Source organism: Triturus cristatus, chromosome 1_1 (assembly GCF_964204655.1).
Source record: "Triturus cristatus chromosome 1_1, aTriCri1.1, whole genome shotgun sequence".
NCBI classification, from domain to species: Eukaryota; Metazoa; Chordata; class Amphibia; order Caudata; family Salamandridae; genus Triturus; species Triturus cristatus.
In genome coordinates this window covers 840,691,956-840,709,537 of record NC_140579.1, presented here as the reverse complement: position 1 = coordinate 840,709,537, position 17,582 = coordinate 840,691,956, and positions in this window count along the sequence as shown.

Below are 17,582 nucleotides of genomic sequence, written 5' to 3'. Positions count from 1 at the left end.
TGTTCCCGGGGTTGGTTCTGGGCGGTAGTAATGGCCTCTGCTGCTCTCCCCTGACCGACCCGGAACGAGAGCCTTGCAGTGGCCCTCCAGAAGATGGATCTTGCCCCCTGAGCTTCCGCCCAAACACCAAACAAAGTACTGCTTGCATGCGGCGGTCGCGGGACTCGCAGCGGACCCGCTCCTGTGCTCACGAGACCGATGAGTCGATCGGACTCGATTCTCATGGTCGATGCAGGTAGGAAAGAGAAGGCTTGAGTCGCTCGTTTTTTTCCAATCTACTTAAGTTCCTCTGATGTCAGTAGGCGAGAAACAGTTTTTACAAGCTTCTAGGTTGTCGAGACTACCGAAAAGAAACAGGTTACATCGGTTACATCGGTTGGTCAGCCTGAAGATAGAGAGCTCCCGACCGGTCGCGTTAACCAGCCGCTATCTTCCTCCCTCTTTTGTTTCCCTTACAGGAGAAAAGGAAGGGGCCCTCCTACACGTACTCACCGGCACGGGCAACCTACCCTTTTTCTCTGATTTTGATTACACATCTGTCACGTTTTGTGTTTAATTTATTGTCACTGGCAGGACACTGGTAGGTGCTTGACCCACAGTATGCATTGTTTGTCACTCAGCCGCCCCCTAGGACGAGGGCACTTGCCCGTTACCGTTTTCTCTCCTTAACTTACTTATGTCATATCTAATATGAGATAGTGTCACAGTCATGCCTTCTTGATAGGGGCACTTGCACGGTATTGTTTTATTCTTTCTATACTGGAATTATAGTCCCAAGTGATGTCAGATACTGACGCACTTGCGCTGAGCGCCGTTGTGTTACGTGTCACTCTGAACGTGCAATAGAGTATTAGACTCTATTCTTGTCATAGACAAGCACACATTTTATTTTACTAATATTAAGCATTGCGTGTTATTACAAAATACGGTTGATCTTTTTTTCTTCCTTTTCTGTTGATGTTCGGGGTTTGTTTTCCATTTTGCTACCACTGCTCTTTAATACTTTCACTACTTTTTATATACAAACTCCAATACATGGTGAGACCTATTGGCACTGCCATTGCTTGTTGTTAGGATTTGAAAACAATTTTCTGAATGGCAAAATGGGGTTATTACATATTAGAAATGTATACTACTATCACAAGCCCTTTCGTTTTGTGAATCACAGTGTTTGAGACTGCAAAATACTTTAGTACACTCAAATTTCTACTATTTGTCAACAAGTTGGAGCAACTGTTACAGTAGTTGTTCAAGAATCGCAAACATAAAAAAATCACAAAAAGTCTTTCAGATTAATTCTAGGATGTTTTCATGTATCAATGTTCTGCAAGGGCAGTAGGTAAAGACATGTCTAAATGTAAATAGTGTGAAAATGAAGTTTTCAGCTTCATTCTGTTTACCATTGTACATGTTGCTTCTGCACCAGATGTCATAGTAAACTGCTATTTGCAAAGCTGGCGACTCTGAGCATTAGTTTCAATAGTATAAAAAAAGTGATTTCCAACTTCTTACATCAAATGTGAGAGAGGAAATTATTGCTGCACCATGAGTAGCATGACCACAGAAGGAGAGACATATGACACTTATAAGAACTCTGTGGTCATGGAGACTGATTCACCTTTATCTCTTTCGAGATTTTTTGGCCGTCCATACACAGTCCTACATAGATAACAATGTCCTTCTTCCATTTTTTTAAAGCATTCGTAAGCCCTGAAAAGCAAGAATATACCCCAGAATAGCTTCTAAGGGCCCGATTGTGACTTTTGGCAAAGCAGGAGTAGGCGGTACACCACTGCAAACACTCCCACTGCACCAAAGCTGTGGTCGAGCCACCTGCTAGATTAGGAGTTTCCTCCTGGCTGGGGGATGGGTTTTGGCCTTCCCGCGGGGTGCTTCTAAAAATGGGCACCGCAAAGGGAATGCTCAAAACAGTTCCTTCACGGCATTGACTGAAAATTCCATGCCGTGCAGGATCTGGTGTGCATGCACACGGGGGGGGGGCACATGATGTGTCCCCTGTCTGCATCCACATTGCGTGAGGCACCAGAGGGCCCTGGAGGGCTCCCTTTGTTTTCTCTCTGCCACGGTTTTCATGGGGGACCCTTTGTTTTCTCTCTGCCACGGTTTTCATAGGGGTGGAACTGCCATGAAAACCATGGCAGAGCCGAAACTCCACCAACGCACCACCACTGCACCACCACCAATTTGGCAGTCCGCAGACCACCAAACTCATAATCTGGCCCTAAGTGTTCACTACAATTATTATATCCTTGAGCCAAGCTGGTGAGTCCTTGTCATGGGTAGGAACACTTCCGTTCCTCATCTTTACATTAATTCTTGTTTATTACTAACTTGTTTATGTTCTTATAATCAGCTTTATTAAAAATATTCATAATTTTACAGGTACTGTTTATGAAGTTTTTAAACAAAGGCCACACATGTGCCTGTCATGTTTGATTACCAAGGTTGCCCATTTGGCCTGGTAAAGCGTTTTATAACTCTTTGGCAAAATGTGTCAGCTGGACCTTTACTTTGTTGGTGTGAATCACCCTGCTAAATCAGACCAAGTAACTAAGTCCAACATCTGTGATTCTTCCTAAGAGAGTTTTCTGTGACTTCACCTTCAAGAGGTATATGCATTCAACTTGTTTTTCTGTGTGCTAGAAAATTGGATAGATGCTAACAGAAGCTATGTGTCTACCATGTCATTTAAAACTATGGACCTTACCGCTGGGTTTTAAACATAGCAGGAAAAATGTAAAATAAAAAACTGAGTTTGTTACAAAAAAACAGAGCAAATTTCAATCATCTGTGTGGTGCATGTGTAAAATTAGATTTTGAATTATTTTTTGTTATGAATAACCCTTTTGAGACACGTTTTTCTGTACTCTTTTTTTCTATGCAAAGTCAATGAATGAAAATCGTTAATTAATACCCTGATTCATGTCATAGAATTAGATTTATAAAAGGTAAGGTATATCATTGTAAAGTTGAACACTAAATTAAACTAGAAGCAATATTTCCTCTACACTGCATTTTCTGTGACATGTTACGTTTTATGATCCCTCAAGTGTTTCTTGACATACATTTATTTTGTAACTTTTTGACTCACCACAGAATTTGAAAGTCAGCATAAGTTGGTGAGGAATGCCCCTTTTCATAGGAGTAAGAGCAATGTCCTCCCTGTTGTCACTGCTAACATGTAGGGAATTTGTGTCTGACAGCTCGTTCTAAAACAAGTATCATTGCGGAAAGTATTATTCTTCTAAAGAGAAGAGCTCTCCCCAATTCCTCCGTCACATGTCTTAATCTGGGCAGCTGCAGCCTCCATCATATATACAGTTGTTTATCTGCGCAGAAGATGGTGCCTCAGTGGCAGCCTCATACTAAGGGGCATATTTACAAGCCCCTTTGCTTTACTCATGCAAGAGCGATGCAAATTAAAAATGAGATTCATGAAGTCATGCCAGGCCATCTTGTGTGGTCCTGAGTGGCTTCTTAAATCTTGAGTAATGCAATGCAGCGGAAATCGCTGCACCGTATTACTGTGCACCATGGAGACATTTCCATGGGTGTTGCATGAGTGTTTCCACGCAACATGCATTGATTTTGATGTATTTCTAGATTTACCATAAGTGGTAGAGCCGGGAATGCACCAAAAACCTACACCTTCCCAGGTGAGGCGTAACAAGGAGAAATATATTTAATTCTCCTAGTTATCTTCTCTTTCTACGTGTGCTGCATTCTGTAGTACACATAGAAAGAGGAAAATGCCTCAGGGAATTGTTTTAGTGATGGAAGATGCCTGCACAAAAACAATCCTCAACGCAGCGCAGGCAAGGATGCTGGCGTTGGTGCTAGGCAGCCCAAGAGTGCCAGTGCAGGGGAAAAGGCAGGAATGCACCTATTGATATAGAAAAGGTGCATTCCTGCCCATTCCTTGTCACGCAGTGCAGCGCAGCACAGCACAGCAAGGTGACTTGCTGTGCTGCAGTGCATGACTTGGTCATAAATATGGCCCTAATATTTTGCAGTTCATTGACAGGCTGAAGTTCATAAAAAAATATGGGAACTTCATAAAAGTGATTGTTGGGAACAACTGTCTTATGTTATGAAAGCTCAGTTTGATAATGCAATCATTGCAGATTTCTGTTTGTGTAACTACCCACAGAACAGAATTCTGGTTGGTGCACTGGTGAATGACATTTATAGTGCAACGAGGTCCAATCCTGTGACTGAAAACACTGAGAATAATCTAGTCATAATTTAAAAATAGTATCACAGTATAAGATAGGCAGTCTCAAAATGGGATTTAGACCCAAAGTTATGCAAACCCAGTGCAAACTGTTGTAGTGGGATTTACTTCTCAACACAAATCATGTTTTTGCATTGTAAAGCTCCCTAAAGTAACAGAAAGTAGTGTTCGGACAGAATATGGAGTTGGAAATATTGGATGCAGAAATATCAAGAAAAAAATATTGTAACACAACAATATCGTGATGCAGAAATATAGTTGTCAAGAATATCATTATTTTTTTTAGATTAGTAATGTATATCATTGTTGTAAATATCGTTTTCAATAATATGGTTGTAAAAAAATTGTTTTTTAAACATAGTTAGGTTATATATATAATATTTTCAAATATAGATTGTAAAGTTAAGCGATTTCAAAATTTTTATTTAATTATAAGAGTCATTTTAACTTTTGTAGTGGGTTGCTAGGTTTCTAGAGCTGTAAGGTAGGAAGTTATTTAAGTATAATTAAGTAATTAATAATAATATCTATTATCAATATTTAATTAATTAGTAATTATCTAAATCATTTACCAAGTTATTTATCAGGTGTAGGTTGCTGGGTTTGTAGGGGTGCAGGGTGGGAAGTTAATTAAGTAATAATTAACAATTTATGAACACTTTATTATTATACAATTGATTATTATTTTGTAATTATATTTTGAAAGTTATTTGTGCGGGTTGGTGAGTTTGTAGGGATATAGGGTGGAAAGTTTATTGGTAATTAATTAAGTAATGGATAAATTACGAACAGATTGATTAATGATTACATATTAATGTATTAATTAATATTTAATTAGCAATTGATTATGGCATTAAGGTGTCTATTACGATGGCGAAAGGGACCACCCGCCATAGGTGCGGCGGTCCCGCCATTCAAGTTAGGATGTGCCCGCCACACTGGCAGGAACATCCTGCATTTTTTACATTGCGGCGGGCAGTGCTGTAAGCAGCACCCGCCGCAATCTAAAACATGCATGTTGGGAATTTGCATGCACAACGTGACAGGCACCGCGTGGTGCCTGCCATCTTGTGCATGCAACTGCCCCATGTGCACACCCCACCCCCAACACCCTGGGGGCCCACAACGGGCCCCCAAAAGCAGAAACCGCATGATCTCCGCCATCATCATAATATGGATGGCAGTGTCTTGCAGACGCCGCCACCATGTTATGCCCCTTTTCCGCCCAGTCGACGAGTCGACCGGCGGAAAAGCGGCGGACGGTCTTTCCGTCCGCCGCGGACCCCTCAGCCATACTAATATGACAGGGGCTCTTTCTGTCATGGATGGAGGGCGGTTCGCCCCCGCCGGGCCAGCGGTGGCTACCGCCGGCCCGGCAGGGATGATCCGCCCGCCATCCTAATGGGCCCCTAAGTGTTGGCTGCTACGTTTGTGGGGTATAGTGTGGTAAGTTACTGAAGTCATAAATAATGGCCAAATAGTTTTTATTGGTAATTGATTAATAAATTGGTTAATAACTATGCCAATTGTTTAATTGTTTTTTAAAAATATTTTTGTTGGTTAGTTAATAAAGTTTAAGATCTTTATTAAATTATTAATGTTGTGTTTCATGTATGTTATGTGTTTGAAGTGAACTACTAACCCTACTGTTGCATAGACTGGAGTGGGAATAGTACATTTTACCTCTCTGTGGCCCAATGCTTTCCCTAAAGTGGGCCAAGTACATTTTAACCCTCCTGAGTCCAACACTTTCCCTACTGTTGCACAGACTGGAGTGGCGATTAGTGAATGTTACTTCTCTGACATCCAATGCTTTCCCTACTGTTGCACAGATATTCAATGAAAAAATTATATAATGATTTAAAAATTAAATATTTAAATAACAAAACTTAATAAAGAAAACTAAATGATTTATCACCCTATTCCCCTAGAAACTGAACATGTTGCTAAATTAGCAATAACTAATTATACTATGCAAAATATAAATAAAAAATCAGAAATTAAACCCAAATAAATGAAAGAACAATTAATCAATTAAAACATTACATAATAACCATTTCAAGGTCCAGGTTCAAGATGGTTGTCATTGGGTCGTTTGCATGCATGGTCAGTCAAAGGGTGTTCTTGTGGATGATGGCGATGCCTCCTCCTGGTCGGTTGTTGCAGTCCTTGCATGTGATTTTGTAGCCATCAGGGATGGTGATGTCTCGTCCGGATCAGGGGTTGATCAAGGTTTCCGTGAAGAAGGTGATGTCGGGAGAGGCGACGTCGAGGAGGTCCCAGATTTCTGTGGCGTGTTTGTGGAGGGATCGCACATTGAAGAAGATGCAGTTGAGTCGGTCGAGTGAGCTTTTGGTTGGTTGGGCGGCAAAATGATCTGGCATGGGTGAGGCTGCAGTTCTGGCAGGAGAAGGGTCCTTGGGTCTTCTTCGGTGACGCGAGTTGACAGGCAGTATCGCGTCCTCAGTTCTGGGCGAGGAGGGTGCTGGCGTCATAGCGGTGGAAGGTCCGAGAACCAGGATACCAGGCGCTTGGCATGGTCCAGGCACAGACCGGTGCAGACAGGCCTATCTTTGGCGTGTCAACGGCTTCCATTCAGTTGTGCTGGGGGCTGGACAGCTGGGTGGCAGGAAATGCGGGAAGGGTCACTGGAGGTGGCGGGCCATGGGGATCACCGCAAAAGGGACGAGGGTGGCAAACAAACGGAAGAAAAAGGTAAAAAAGGAAAAAGCTTAATAAAGGCTCTAAGGCAGATATCAGAAAAGAGAGGCAGAGGGACACCCCAGCAGCAGAGCAGTGACGCTCTACCACTAGACCACCAGATATGAGGCGAAGTCCTGCGGGTGGACTTTGCCTCGACCAAGGGGCAGCAGCAGCTACCAGGCGGAGCTTCGCTGTGAAGGGAGCAAGTCCTCTATAAAGTAAGTGTTTGCTACTTCCACTCCAATCTAAGTAACAGTAGGGAAAGTGTTGGACTTCAGAGTGGTTCAAATGGCCATTTCCACTCCTGTCTAAACAGTAGGGAAGGTGTTGAACCTCTGAGGGGGTCAAATTTACTATTCCCATTCCACCCTAAGCAAAAGGAGGAAAAATGCTGAATTTCGGAGAGGTTAGATTTACTATTCACACTGCAATGTAAGCAACAGCTGGAAAAGTGTCGGACTTCAGAGGGATTAGATTTGCTATTCCAACCCCAATATATACAAAACAGAAGGAAAAGTATTGGACTGAAAAGGGGTTATATGTACTATTCTCACTCCATCCTAAGCAACAGTAGGGAAAGTGTTGGACTTTGTAAGGGTTATATTAACTATCCCCACCATAATTAAGCAATGATAAGGAAATTGGATGGACTAGATTTACTGTTCCCACTCCAATTTAAGCAACAGTAGAGAAAGTGTTGGGCTTCAAAAAGGTTATATATATCATTCCAATACAGTCATTAAAAAAAAAAAAAAAAAATACCGCAAAACATAAAATGATTAACCATAGATAAACTAGAAAGTACATATTGTATAAATGTAAATAAAATGCACAATTTAATATAAATATATTAAATAAACGTATCATTAAATGAAATATTTAAATAAATATACGTAAAATTCACTACTACTGAAAAAACCACAAACACCAAGAAGATATTTTAAAATATAAATAAAATAATAAAATTTAAATAAATGAAACATATAAAAATAATAAATATAATACACACTTGCTGATATATATTACTAATTATTTCTTGCATAGTCTAAATAAAACTGTTTTCTCATTTTAAATATTCAATGAAAAAATTATGATATATAAATTAAATATTTAAATAACAAAAAATGTATAAAGAAAACTATTCTCATTTAAATATTTTCTCACCCTATTTCCCTACAAACTGGACATGTTACTAAATTAGGTATAACTAATTATACAATACAAACTATTAATTAAAAATCAGAAATTAAACCCAAATAAATGAAAGAACAATTAAACAATTAAAACATTGCATACTAATCATTTATATATTGATTTTACCTTACATTACTTAACATTAAAAAACAATTAGGTAAAATGTAATTAACCTTCCACCATATTCCCCGAAAAACCCAATATCCCACTACTAAATTATAAACTACCTAAAATAGGTATTTGTAGATTGCACATTCACTCTTATGCATTTTAGCACTAACAGATGTTTATTGCTACTCAACGGTACTCATTTTATCAACCTCAGATGGTTGAAAGGCTGAGTAGACCCGCAGGGATTTGAACCTATGATCATGAGATTGAATACAGGGCTCTGCAGTGGACACATTAGTCCACTGAGCCACCAGACCCATCTAATTGCCTTTTAAAAATTCAATCACACATTTAAAATTGCAAACTATATTTTAAAAAAGACAATTTTAGTAGTATTATAAGAATATATATCTTTAATAAAGAACAATGTTTATTACAAGTATACTAAAGTCACAATATTAATTGCAACAATTTTCTTAATTACCATATTGCATACAAGAAAAACTTGCATTCTTAATTTTGATATTCCGTTCCACTATATTTTTGCAGCTGTGATATTTTAACATATTTATGTCACATGATATTTTGGAATCAATATTTGTTTCATTCACCATATTTAACATTTGCCCATTTTGAAAATGTCCCTTTCCTCATGTAAAGTGTAGTTACAGAACTATTAGTAATTTTCTCCACTCCGGCACAAAGGGACCACAAACCTAATTGCAAAATGAGGAGCTTATTTATGAGCCCCTTGTTACACTTTTGCCCCACTGTTACGTCACTTTTTATGAGGGTGCAGCGGCATAAAATATGTGCCATGTTGCACCATATTTACAAAGTGACGCATCTAAGCAGATGCGTCACTTTATAAAGCCCTGCGCCACATTATACCTGCGTCGCGGATTAATGTATGTAGGGTGGGTGTTCCCCCGCAAAAAGCCTAGTAGAAGTGGCACAGTGAACTCGATCAGATTTCACTGTGCCACTTCTAGGACGCTACTGTGTCACGACCTTAAGCCTGCCTCATAGCAGGCATAAGGGTGATGCAGTGCAATGGGAATAGGCTTCCCCCTATTCATTGCTATTCCTGAACAAAGGATTCACCGGCTCCTTTTAGGAAACCTAGTTTTATACCCCACACACACGGAAGTACAACATTTGGGCTTACTCCTCAAAAACAATTTTGTTAACAGTGTGAAAGATTCCACATTCTGAGATTCCTATTTACATGAAAAAGACAGCTGTATGTCAGCCAAAGTGACTTTCTCTACTCTTACATTATGAGCATACCAGCTCAGTTCAGGAATACAATTTGTAAGACTCTTGTATATGATTTGCCCTTCAAAGCGCACAACCATCAAAGCTGAGAAAGTCTCTTGTAGCTGACATGGGCACTTTTGAGAATTTTTAAGCTATGTTTAAGAATTTCTATTTTACACTCCAAATATAAAAGGCTGAACAAATAGATGTTTCAACTTTGTGAAAGTTTCCCATCATTTCACCTGGGCACATTTTGAGAATGTGTCTTCCCATAAAAAGGCAGATGTACCACTGCCAACTTGATTTTTTTCTACTCTTGCACAAAGGACTGCTAGATCCATTATGGAAATCCACTTACAGAATATATATATATATACCCCAAGTTGCCCTGCAATTCGCAGAGTTGCTTTATGGGTCCTGTAGTCCGTTACATTACCAAAGCGGGTGCTGTGGGGCTTCATGCAAGCAAACTGTATTCCCCCAGTGGGTTCTGTGGAGGGGGAACCTCGTCGTACCATTTGTAATCGTTCTCCCACAATACCGGCATTTCAACTCCTCGAAGCGCCCGTTTTACGGGTGCTGCAGGGCCGCTGAATGAGCAGGGGGGCGTCTCTGTGGCGAGGCATGTCTAGCATTCCTGATGGAGGGAGAATGCGCTGTGCCTTTTGTCCACAATAAATGATGGAGATAATTTCAACTGTGTAGGCGTCTCTATTGCAGGGCAACTTGGTGTTTGGACATTGAATTTGCGGCGCGCCGCAGAGACGCCCCGCTTTAAACACAATATATATATATATATATATATATATATATATATATATATTGCAACCTGGGTTTTGTGGATTCTGGAGTACTTCCTAATTGCCAGTGGTGCTGGTTTATGGCAATGCGACCTCACGCCTTTAACAATCAAAAATTCCCACTTCTCACTTGAAGAGTATACTTTGAGAGAAAGAAGAGATTTGTGAGGAGAGGATCATTTCATTCTTGAATTATAGAGACAAAAATTATAAAGATGTGCCAGTTTTTAAATTGATGTATCTATTGTAATAATCCTAAAGTGCCAGAAGTAATCAGTATGTGGAGTTTATTGCAATCAGAAATACAGTTTTATTTTCTTAGTGGAGACTAGAGTTGATAAGATGGGGGCTAGAAAACAAAATGACAACACAGATACTTGGATTTTTAAGGAAGTGTGAACCTTCTTAGATGAACACTGTTTAAATCAGTAAATGCTGCATCTGAAGTGGGATTAGTAGATATGGATAATTCCAGTCTATCATAGGGGTGGCTTGAGTACCACTATTATCACATCATATCATCTCCTGTGCATATATATAAACTGCACATTCACACCTGAGGGTATCTTGTTGCTGAATACCATATGCTTTTTGTTATCCAAGTAAATAGTACTTATTCTATTGACCTTGGAAGGAATAAAGACTGAGTAGTAGCACCAGGATTCAAACATGTGAGAGAGTGGTCAACACATATCCCTCAAGTGGATTCATTAAGTTAATAAGCCACCAGACTAATACGATCTGTAGGGGTTCTTCAACATACCTATCATTATGCATATCACTGTGGAGACTTGAATATGATTGTAATCACACATTATCACTGTGGGGACTTAAACATCACTGAAATCGCACAATATCTCTGTGAGGACTTGTACATGACTATAATCATGCGTTATCTCTGTGTGCTATCCCTGTGCATCCTATTAATCACAGACTACCTTTGTGGGGACCTGGGCATGTCTGTAATCACACACATTCTCTTTGGCAACCATGGAAATAATATAGTCACACACCATCTCTGTGGGGACCTCGACATCTCTATAGTCACACACTACCTCTGTGGGGACCTGGGTATGTCTATAATCACACACTATCTTTGTGGGGACCTTGGCATGTCTATAATCACACACTATCTCTGTGGGGACCTGGCCATCTCTATAATCACACACTATCTCTGTGGGGACCTGGGCATATCTATAATTACGCACTCTCTCTGTGGGGACCTAGACATCTCTCTAATCGCACACTATCTCTGTGGGGACCTCAACATCTCTATAATCACACACTATATCTGTGGGGACCTGGGCATGTCTATAATCATACACATTCTCTTTGGCAACCGTGGTAATACTGTAGTCACCGACCATCTCTGTGGGGACTTGAGCCTTCCTGTAATTACACACAAGCTCTGTTTTGGCTTGAACATCATCAGTTTTGCATTCTCTGTATGCGGCTTTGTGAATACTGAAACGTAGTAAAGTTAGACTTTTGGTTTAAGTTTACATTGTTAAAACTGAAAAGTAGAAAAGTTAGATTTTTTGTCTAAGTTTACCATTGTGAATCGGACCCTATTTTAATGAGGACTTAAACACAATCATCTTCATGCACTAACTCTGTGGGGATTTAAACATGGCTATAGTAACACACTATCTTTGTGGGGGCTTGAAAAAAACTATAATAAAACACTATCTTTGTGGGGACTTGAACATCACTATAAAAACACACCATCTCTGTGGGGACTTGAGCATTCCTGTAAGTAAACACAAGCTCTGTTTCCACTGTCAAGACTGATTTGCATATAGCTGGGTCTGAACAGGGGTGGGGAAGTGAGCTAAAAGAACGATGATGGCTTATGGATTAAACCCAGATCTGTGACTGGGGGTGAGTGACTGAAAAGTTTCAGCACTCCATCCATCTTCTCCTTTCAAGAGCTTTGTTCGCCCTAAGTTGGCAGGGTATGCCTAGATGTTGGTCCCTTGCTCACTTTGCCACTGGATTAAAGCTAGCTTGGCTGATGAGGGGGTGTTACCCCGAAACCAGTCCCAGGATGCTTGTTTCCGGTCCAGGGAAGACCTCGTTTGGCAGTTCGGGCTGGACTGTTCCCATGAGGCACAGGATCAAGACTGATTTGAATATAGCTGGGTCTGAACTGGGGTGGCGAAGTGAGCTAAAGAATGATGGTGGATTCAACCCAGATCTGTGACTGGGGGTGAGTGACTGGAGGGTTTCAGCACTCCGTCCATCATCTCCTTGCGTTTGCTTTGACTTGAACATCATCAGCTTCACATTCTCTGTATGGGGCTTTGTGAATATTGAAAAGTAGTAAAGTTAGACTTTTGGTCTAAATTTACCTTTGTGAATACTGAAAAGTAGTAAAGTTAAACTTGTTGTCTAAGTTTACCTTTGTGAATCGGGCCCTATTTGAATGAGAACTTAAACACAATCACCTTCATGCACTATCTCTGTGGGGACTTAAACATCGCTATAATAACACACTATCTTTGTGGGGACTTGAAAAGCACTGTAATAACGCACTATCTTTGTGGGGACTTGAACATCACTATAATAACACACCATCTCTGTAGAGACTTGAACATCTCTATGATAACACACTATTTCTGTGGGGACTTGAACATCGCTATGATAACACACTATCTCTGTGGGGACTTGAGCATTCCTACAATTACACGCAACCTCTGTGTGGACTTGAACATCACTAGCTTCACACTCTTTATAATGGGATTTAAGCTTTGAATGTACACACTGTTTCATGGAGACTTAAATACAATAATCTTTACCCACTATCTCTGTGGGGACTTGAACATCTATTTTGGCAAAAAGTTAAGCAGCTAATCAAGTTCTGGGTTCCATTAACCATATTCCTTGGTTCCATATGTTAATTTCTTTGTGTTAGTTCCCTTATCTCCTAAGATGATTTTAAGCGCTAATAAATAGGTGAAATACAGCTTTCAGTGTCTTTCTTTAAGCATGATATGACATTTTCCGGCACATTAGCATAATCTATCAGTAATATACACACCTAGTTTATATGCAGCAATTCATAAATGAATCGATTATAATGTTGTTTGTGTATTTTGTTGATAAAATAAACAATTAGCCATGTGCCTTCGACTGTATTCAATCACAAATAGTGTTACGGACTAGGTCCCCACAAGGATGGTAGCACGTGTTCAAGTCCCCACAAGGATGGTGCTGTGCGCATGATTAAATAACAATATATTTGCAAATTTGAAGCAGGATCCTGTATCATGAATTTTTTCTTAACATTTTTCTGTTATTAGTGTGTTTTAAAAACATTGGGAAAGGTTAGTCCCCACAAGGCAGGTATTCACACATAGTCCCCACAAGGATGGTAACACGTGTATGCGTGTGTGTGTGTGTGTGTGTGTGTGTGTGTGTGTGTGTGTGTGTGTGTGTTTGTGTTACTATCCTTGTGGGGACTTGGGTGTGATAACACACTCACGCTGTGGGGACTTGATTGCACTGTGGGGACCTGAACCCAGGTCCCCACAAGGCAATGTCTTCTAAATGGTAAAAAATGACTTCAGGAACATCTGTGCCAATTTTTACAACTTTTTAAAAAATTACCTTGTGGGGACCTGTGTTTCATCAAGTGTGTTTATATTTCTGCTCAGCTCTGCCCCCGTAGACAGGAGGCGGTACTGCAGTCTTAAACACACTTTGCATTTAAACACACTTTGCTGACCAGAAACACCCAGTAGCAGCAGAAAGGACAGATATTTCAAAGGAAAAGCTCCATAAGTTGTGCTTATCCAAATATTTTTCATCCAAATTAAACTTTTCTCTATTTATTTAAAATAAAAATTTATTTACATGAAGCTATTGATGTTAGATTTTTTTGTATCTAAAAATTATTAGTGGTTTTATGAACATCGCTAAAAGTAATTTGGGTCAGTTTCAAATCCCAACATTCTTTGCTCTTGCCATTTGATCCTTATTTGTAACTAAACAATGATGGTGCACTACACTGTGATTCAGTATAAACTGAATTGATCATTTTTGTGCACATAACCTACAGGCATCAATGCCTATTGTTACAATTCTGAATTCCTGGTACAGACATTAAAATGTATGTTGCTTTTCCTCAGTTTACATATTTATATGCACACTAATATGTTTTTTTAGATGATGGCTAGATAAGCGAGTGACTAAGCTTCCACTTTGCTATGGGTTACGTTCTTTCAGACAGTGAACTGAAGTATGTTCTTATAAAATGAATGAACTTCTTAGAAGATATATTCTATTATTATCATATTATGCAATTACATTTAAATTCTTTGAATTGCTTAATTTAATTTAAAAACTATTCCTAAAGCTTTACAAATAAGCATTGGCAAATCCAATAAGTCTCACCTATGCGATTGCTATTGGCTTTGGCAATGTGTTTTAGCCATGTTGTACACCACTGCGGCTGCTGTTCAGCAAGGCTAAAAGTTCATGGGGTGGGGTAGGATATTTATTTATTATTATTTATTTATTTAGTGATTTGTAAAGCGCCTGGTGACCCGAAGGCATCCCCGCGCTATGTTGTTTGTGGAAACCAGAGGAGAAAGAGGAAAAAGGAGGGGACTTTATTTTGGGAATAGGAGCGTTTTCAGTTTTTTCCTGAAAATCCGATAGTTGGGTTCCAGCCTCAGGGTGCGAGGGAGTGAGTTCCACTCGGTGGATGCCTTCACGGAGAAGCGCCGGCCACCGGTACGTGTCTTCCTGTATCTGGGAATATTGGCCAGATGCTCATTCTCCGAGCGAAGGGACCTAGGGGCCTTGTAGGGAGTGACCAGGTCACTCAGGATAGCAGGGCCTCAACCATTCAGCAGTTTATGTGCAGTACACAGGGCCTTAAATTCGACCCTTTGACGAACTGGGAGCCAGTGTAAGGCCTTAATTGCTGGTTTGGCTGATACTCTGGAGGGGAGGTTCATCAGTAGTCGGGCGGCTGCATTCTGTGTGCGTTGGAGTTTAGCCATGGTAGCCTCTGGAGCTCCCAGGTATACCATGTTGCTGTAGTCCAACCGCGCAAGGATCAGACCTTGGACTAGGAGTTTCCTAGATAGGGGCGGAAGTAGTGGGAGGATCCTGCGAATGGTGCGCAAAAGACCGAAGCAGGTACCTGCTGTTTTAGATGCTTGGGTTTTCATCGATAGCTCGGGGTCTAGCCAGACTCCTAAGGTCTTAATTTCTTGTTTCGGGGTGGGGATTTCCCCGAACACTTCTGGCCATACCGATGGGGGGATGGTGGCCCATTGCTTACCCATGAGCATGACTTCGGTCTTTGACCCGTTTAATTTAAGCGATGACTCGCACATCCAGTTGTGAATTTCCGTGAGGCAGTTTGACAGATTATCCGGGTGGTAGTCCAGTTGGGAGAGTGAGACGACCAACTGCGTGTCGTCCGCGTAGCTCACTATTTTAATCCCGAAGGGAGTAACCACATCTTCGAGAGGGGCCATATAAGCATTAAACAGCGTAGGGCTTAGTGACGGCCCCTGGGGGACTCCGCTCGTAAGGGGGAGGGTGGTAGAGTGGTGATTGCCATCCCATACCTGGAACGAGCGCCCTGAGAGGAAGGACTCTATCCACCTGAGCGCCGACTGGACTGGAGAGGGGTAGATTGGGGTATAGTGGATGGTAGACTGCCATACATTGGAGTGGGGTAGATTGGGGTAGAATGGAGTGGGGTGGATTAGGGTAGATTGGAGTGGGGTGATTGTAGTGGGGTAATTTAGAGTGGTGTAGTTGGGTAGATTAGCGTGGTAGATTGGAGTGGGGGCAAATTGAAGTGGGGTGGGTTGGGGTGGAGTGGGGTGGGTTGGGGTGGAGTGAGGTAGATTGGGTGGAATATTGTAGACTGGGGTGGAGTGGGGTAGATTGGAGTTGAGTAGATTGGAGTGGGGCAGATAGGAGTAGGGTCGATGGGTTAGATAGGGTGAATTGGAGTGGGTAGATTGGACTGGAGTGAGATAGATTTGAGTGGCATGTGGTAGTATGGAGTGAAGTAGAGTGGAGTAGATTGGCTAGAGTAGAATAGAATGTGGTATATTAGGGTAGACTGGTGTCAAGTAAATTGGGTGGATTGTAGTGGGTAGAATGGACTGAAATGGGGTAGATTACAGTGGCATTTGGTAATCTGAAGTGAATTGGAGTATGGTAGATTGGGTAGAGTAGAATTGAGTTTGGTTGGTTAGGGTAGAGTGGACTGCAGTGGGGCAGATTGGATTGGACTACATTGGACTGGTGTGGGGTAGATTTGAGTGGCATGTGGTGGTATGGAGTGAGGTTGAGTGGGGTAGATTAAACTTGAGTGTGGTTATTGGAGAAGAGTAGAGTGGGGTGGATTGAGGTAGATTGGAGTGGAGTTGGCATGTGGTAATATGGAGTGTGGTAGATTGGGGTATAGTTGAGTAGGATAGATTGGGTGGATTGGGGTGAGTGAATAGGATTGGAGTGGCGTAGATTTGAGTGGCATGTGGTATTATGGAGTGGAGTGGAGTAGATTGGGTGGATTGGAGTGGGTTACATTGGACTAAAATTCAGTAGATTTGAGTGGCATGTGATAGTATGGAGTGAAGAGGAGTGGGGTAGCCTGAGTAGAGTGGACTGGAGTGTGGTAGATCGTAGTAGAGTGTAGTGAGGCAAATTGGATGGATTGGAGTGGGGAAGACTGGACTGGGGTAGAGTGGAGTGGGATAGATTACAGTGTGGTGGAGTGGAGTTGGATAGATTACTGTGGAGTGAGCTAGGTTGGGGAAGAGAGGAGTAGAGTAGGATAGACTGGCATGGAGTGAAATGGGATAGATTAACGTGGAGTGGAGTGGGGCAGATTGGGTGGATCAGAGTAGGGCACATTGGAATGGAGTAGGGTCGATTGGAGATTGCCAGACCTTCACTTGACCAAGACTGGTCCTACCCTTGCAGTGGGACACACACTGGACCTCATTTTCTCTACTCTCCACTCTCTTCAAGCTAACACCCCAATTTCCCTAATCTGGACCGACCATTTCCTGATACGTTTTCAGATTCCTACCAGGATCAGATCTGCCAAACCTACAGTTCAGAAGGGCATTAGTTTGAGACAATGGAAGCAGATTACTATGGAAACTTCCCAATCTGTTTTTACTGCTCCCAACTTAGATAACTCACAGGACATAAACTCAGCTTTAGCCCTATTCCATGACACCTTTTCAGGAGGCACTTGATATCGTTGCCACTTATAAGTA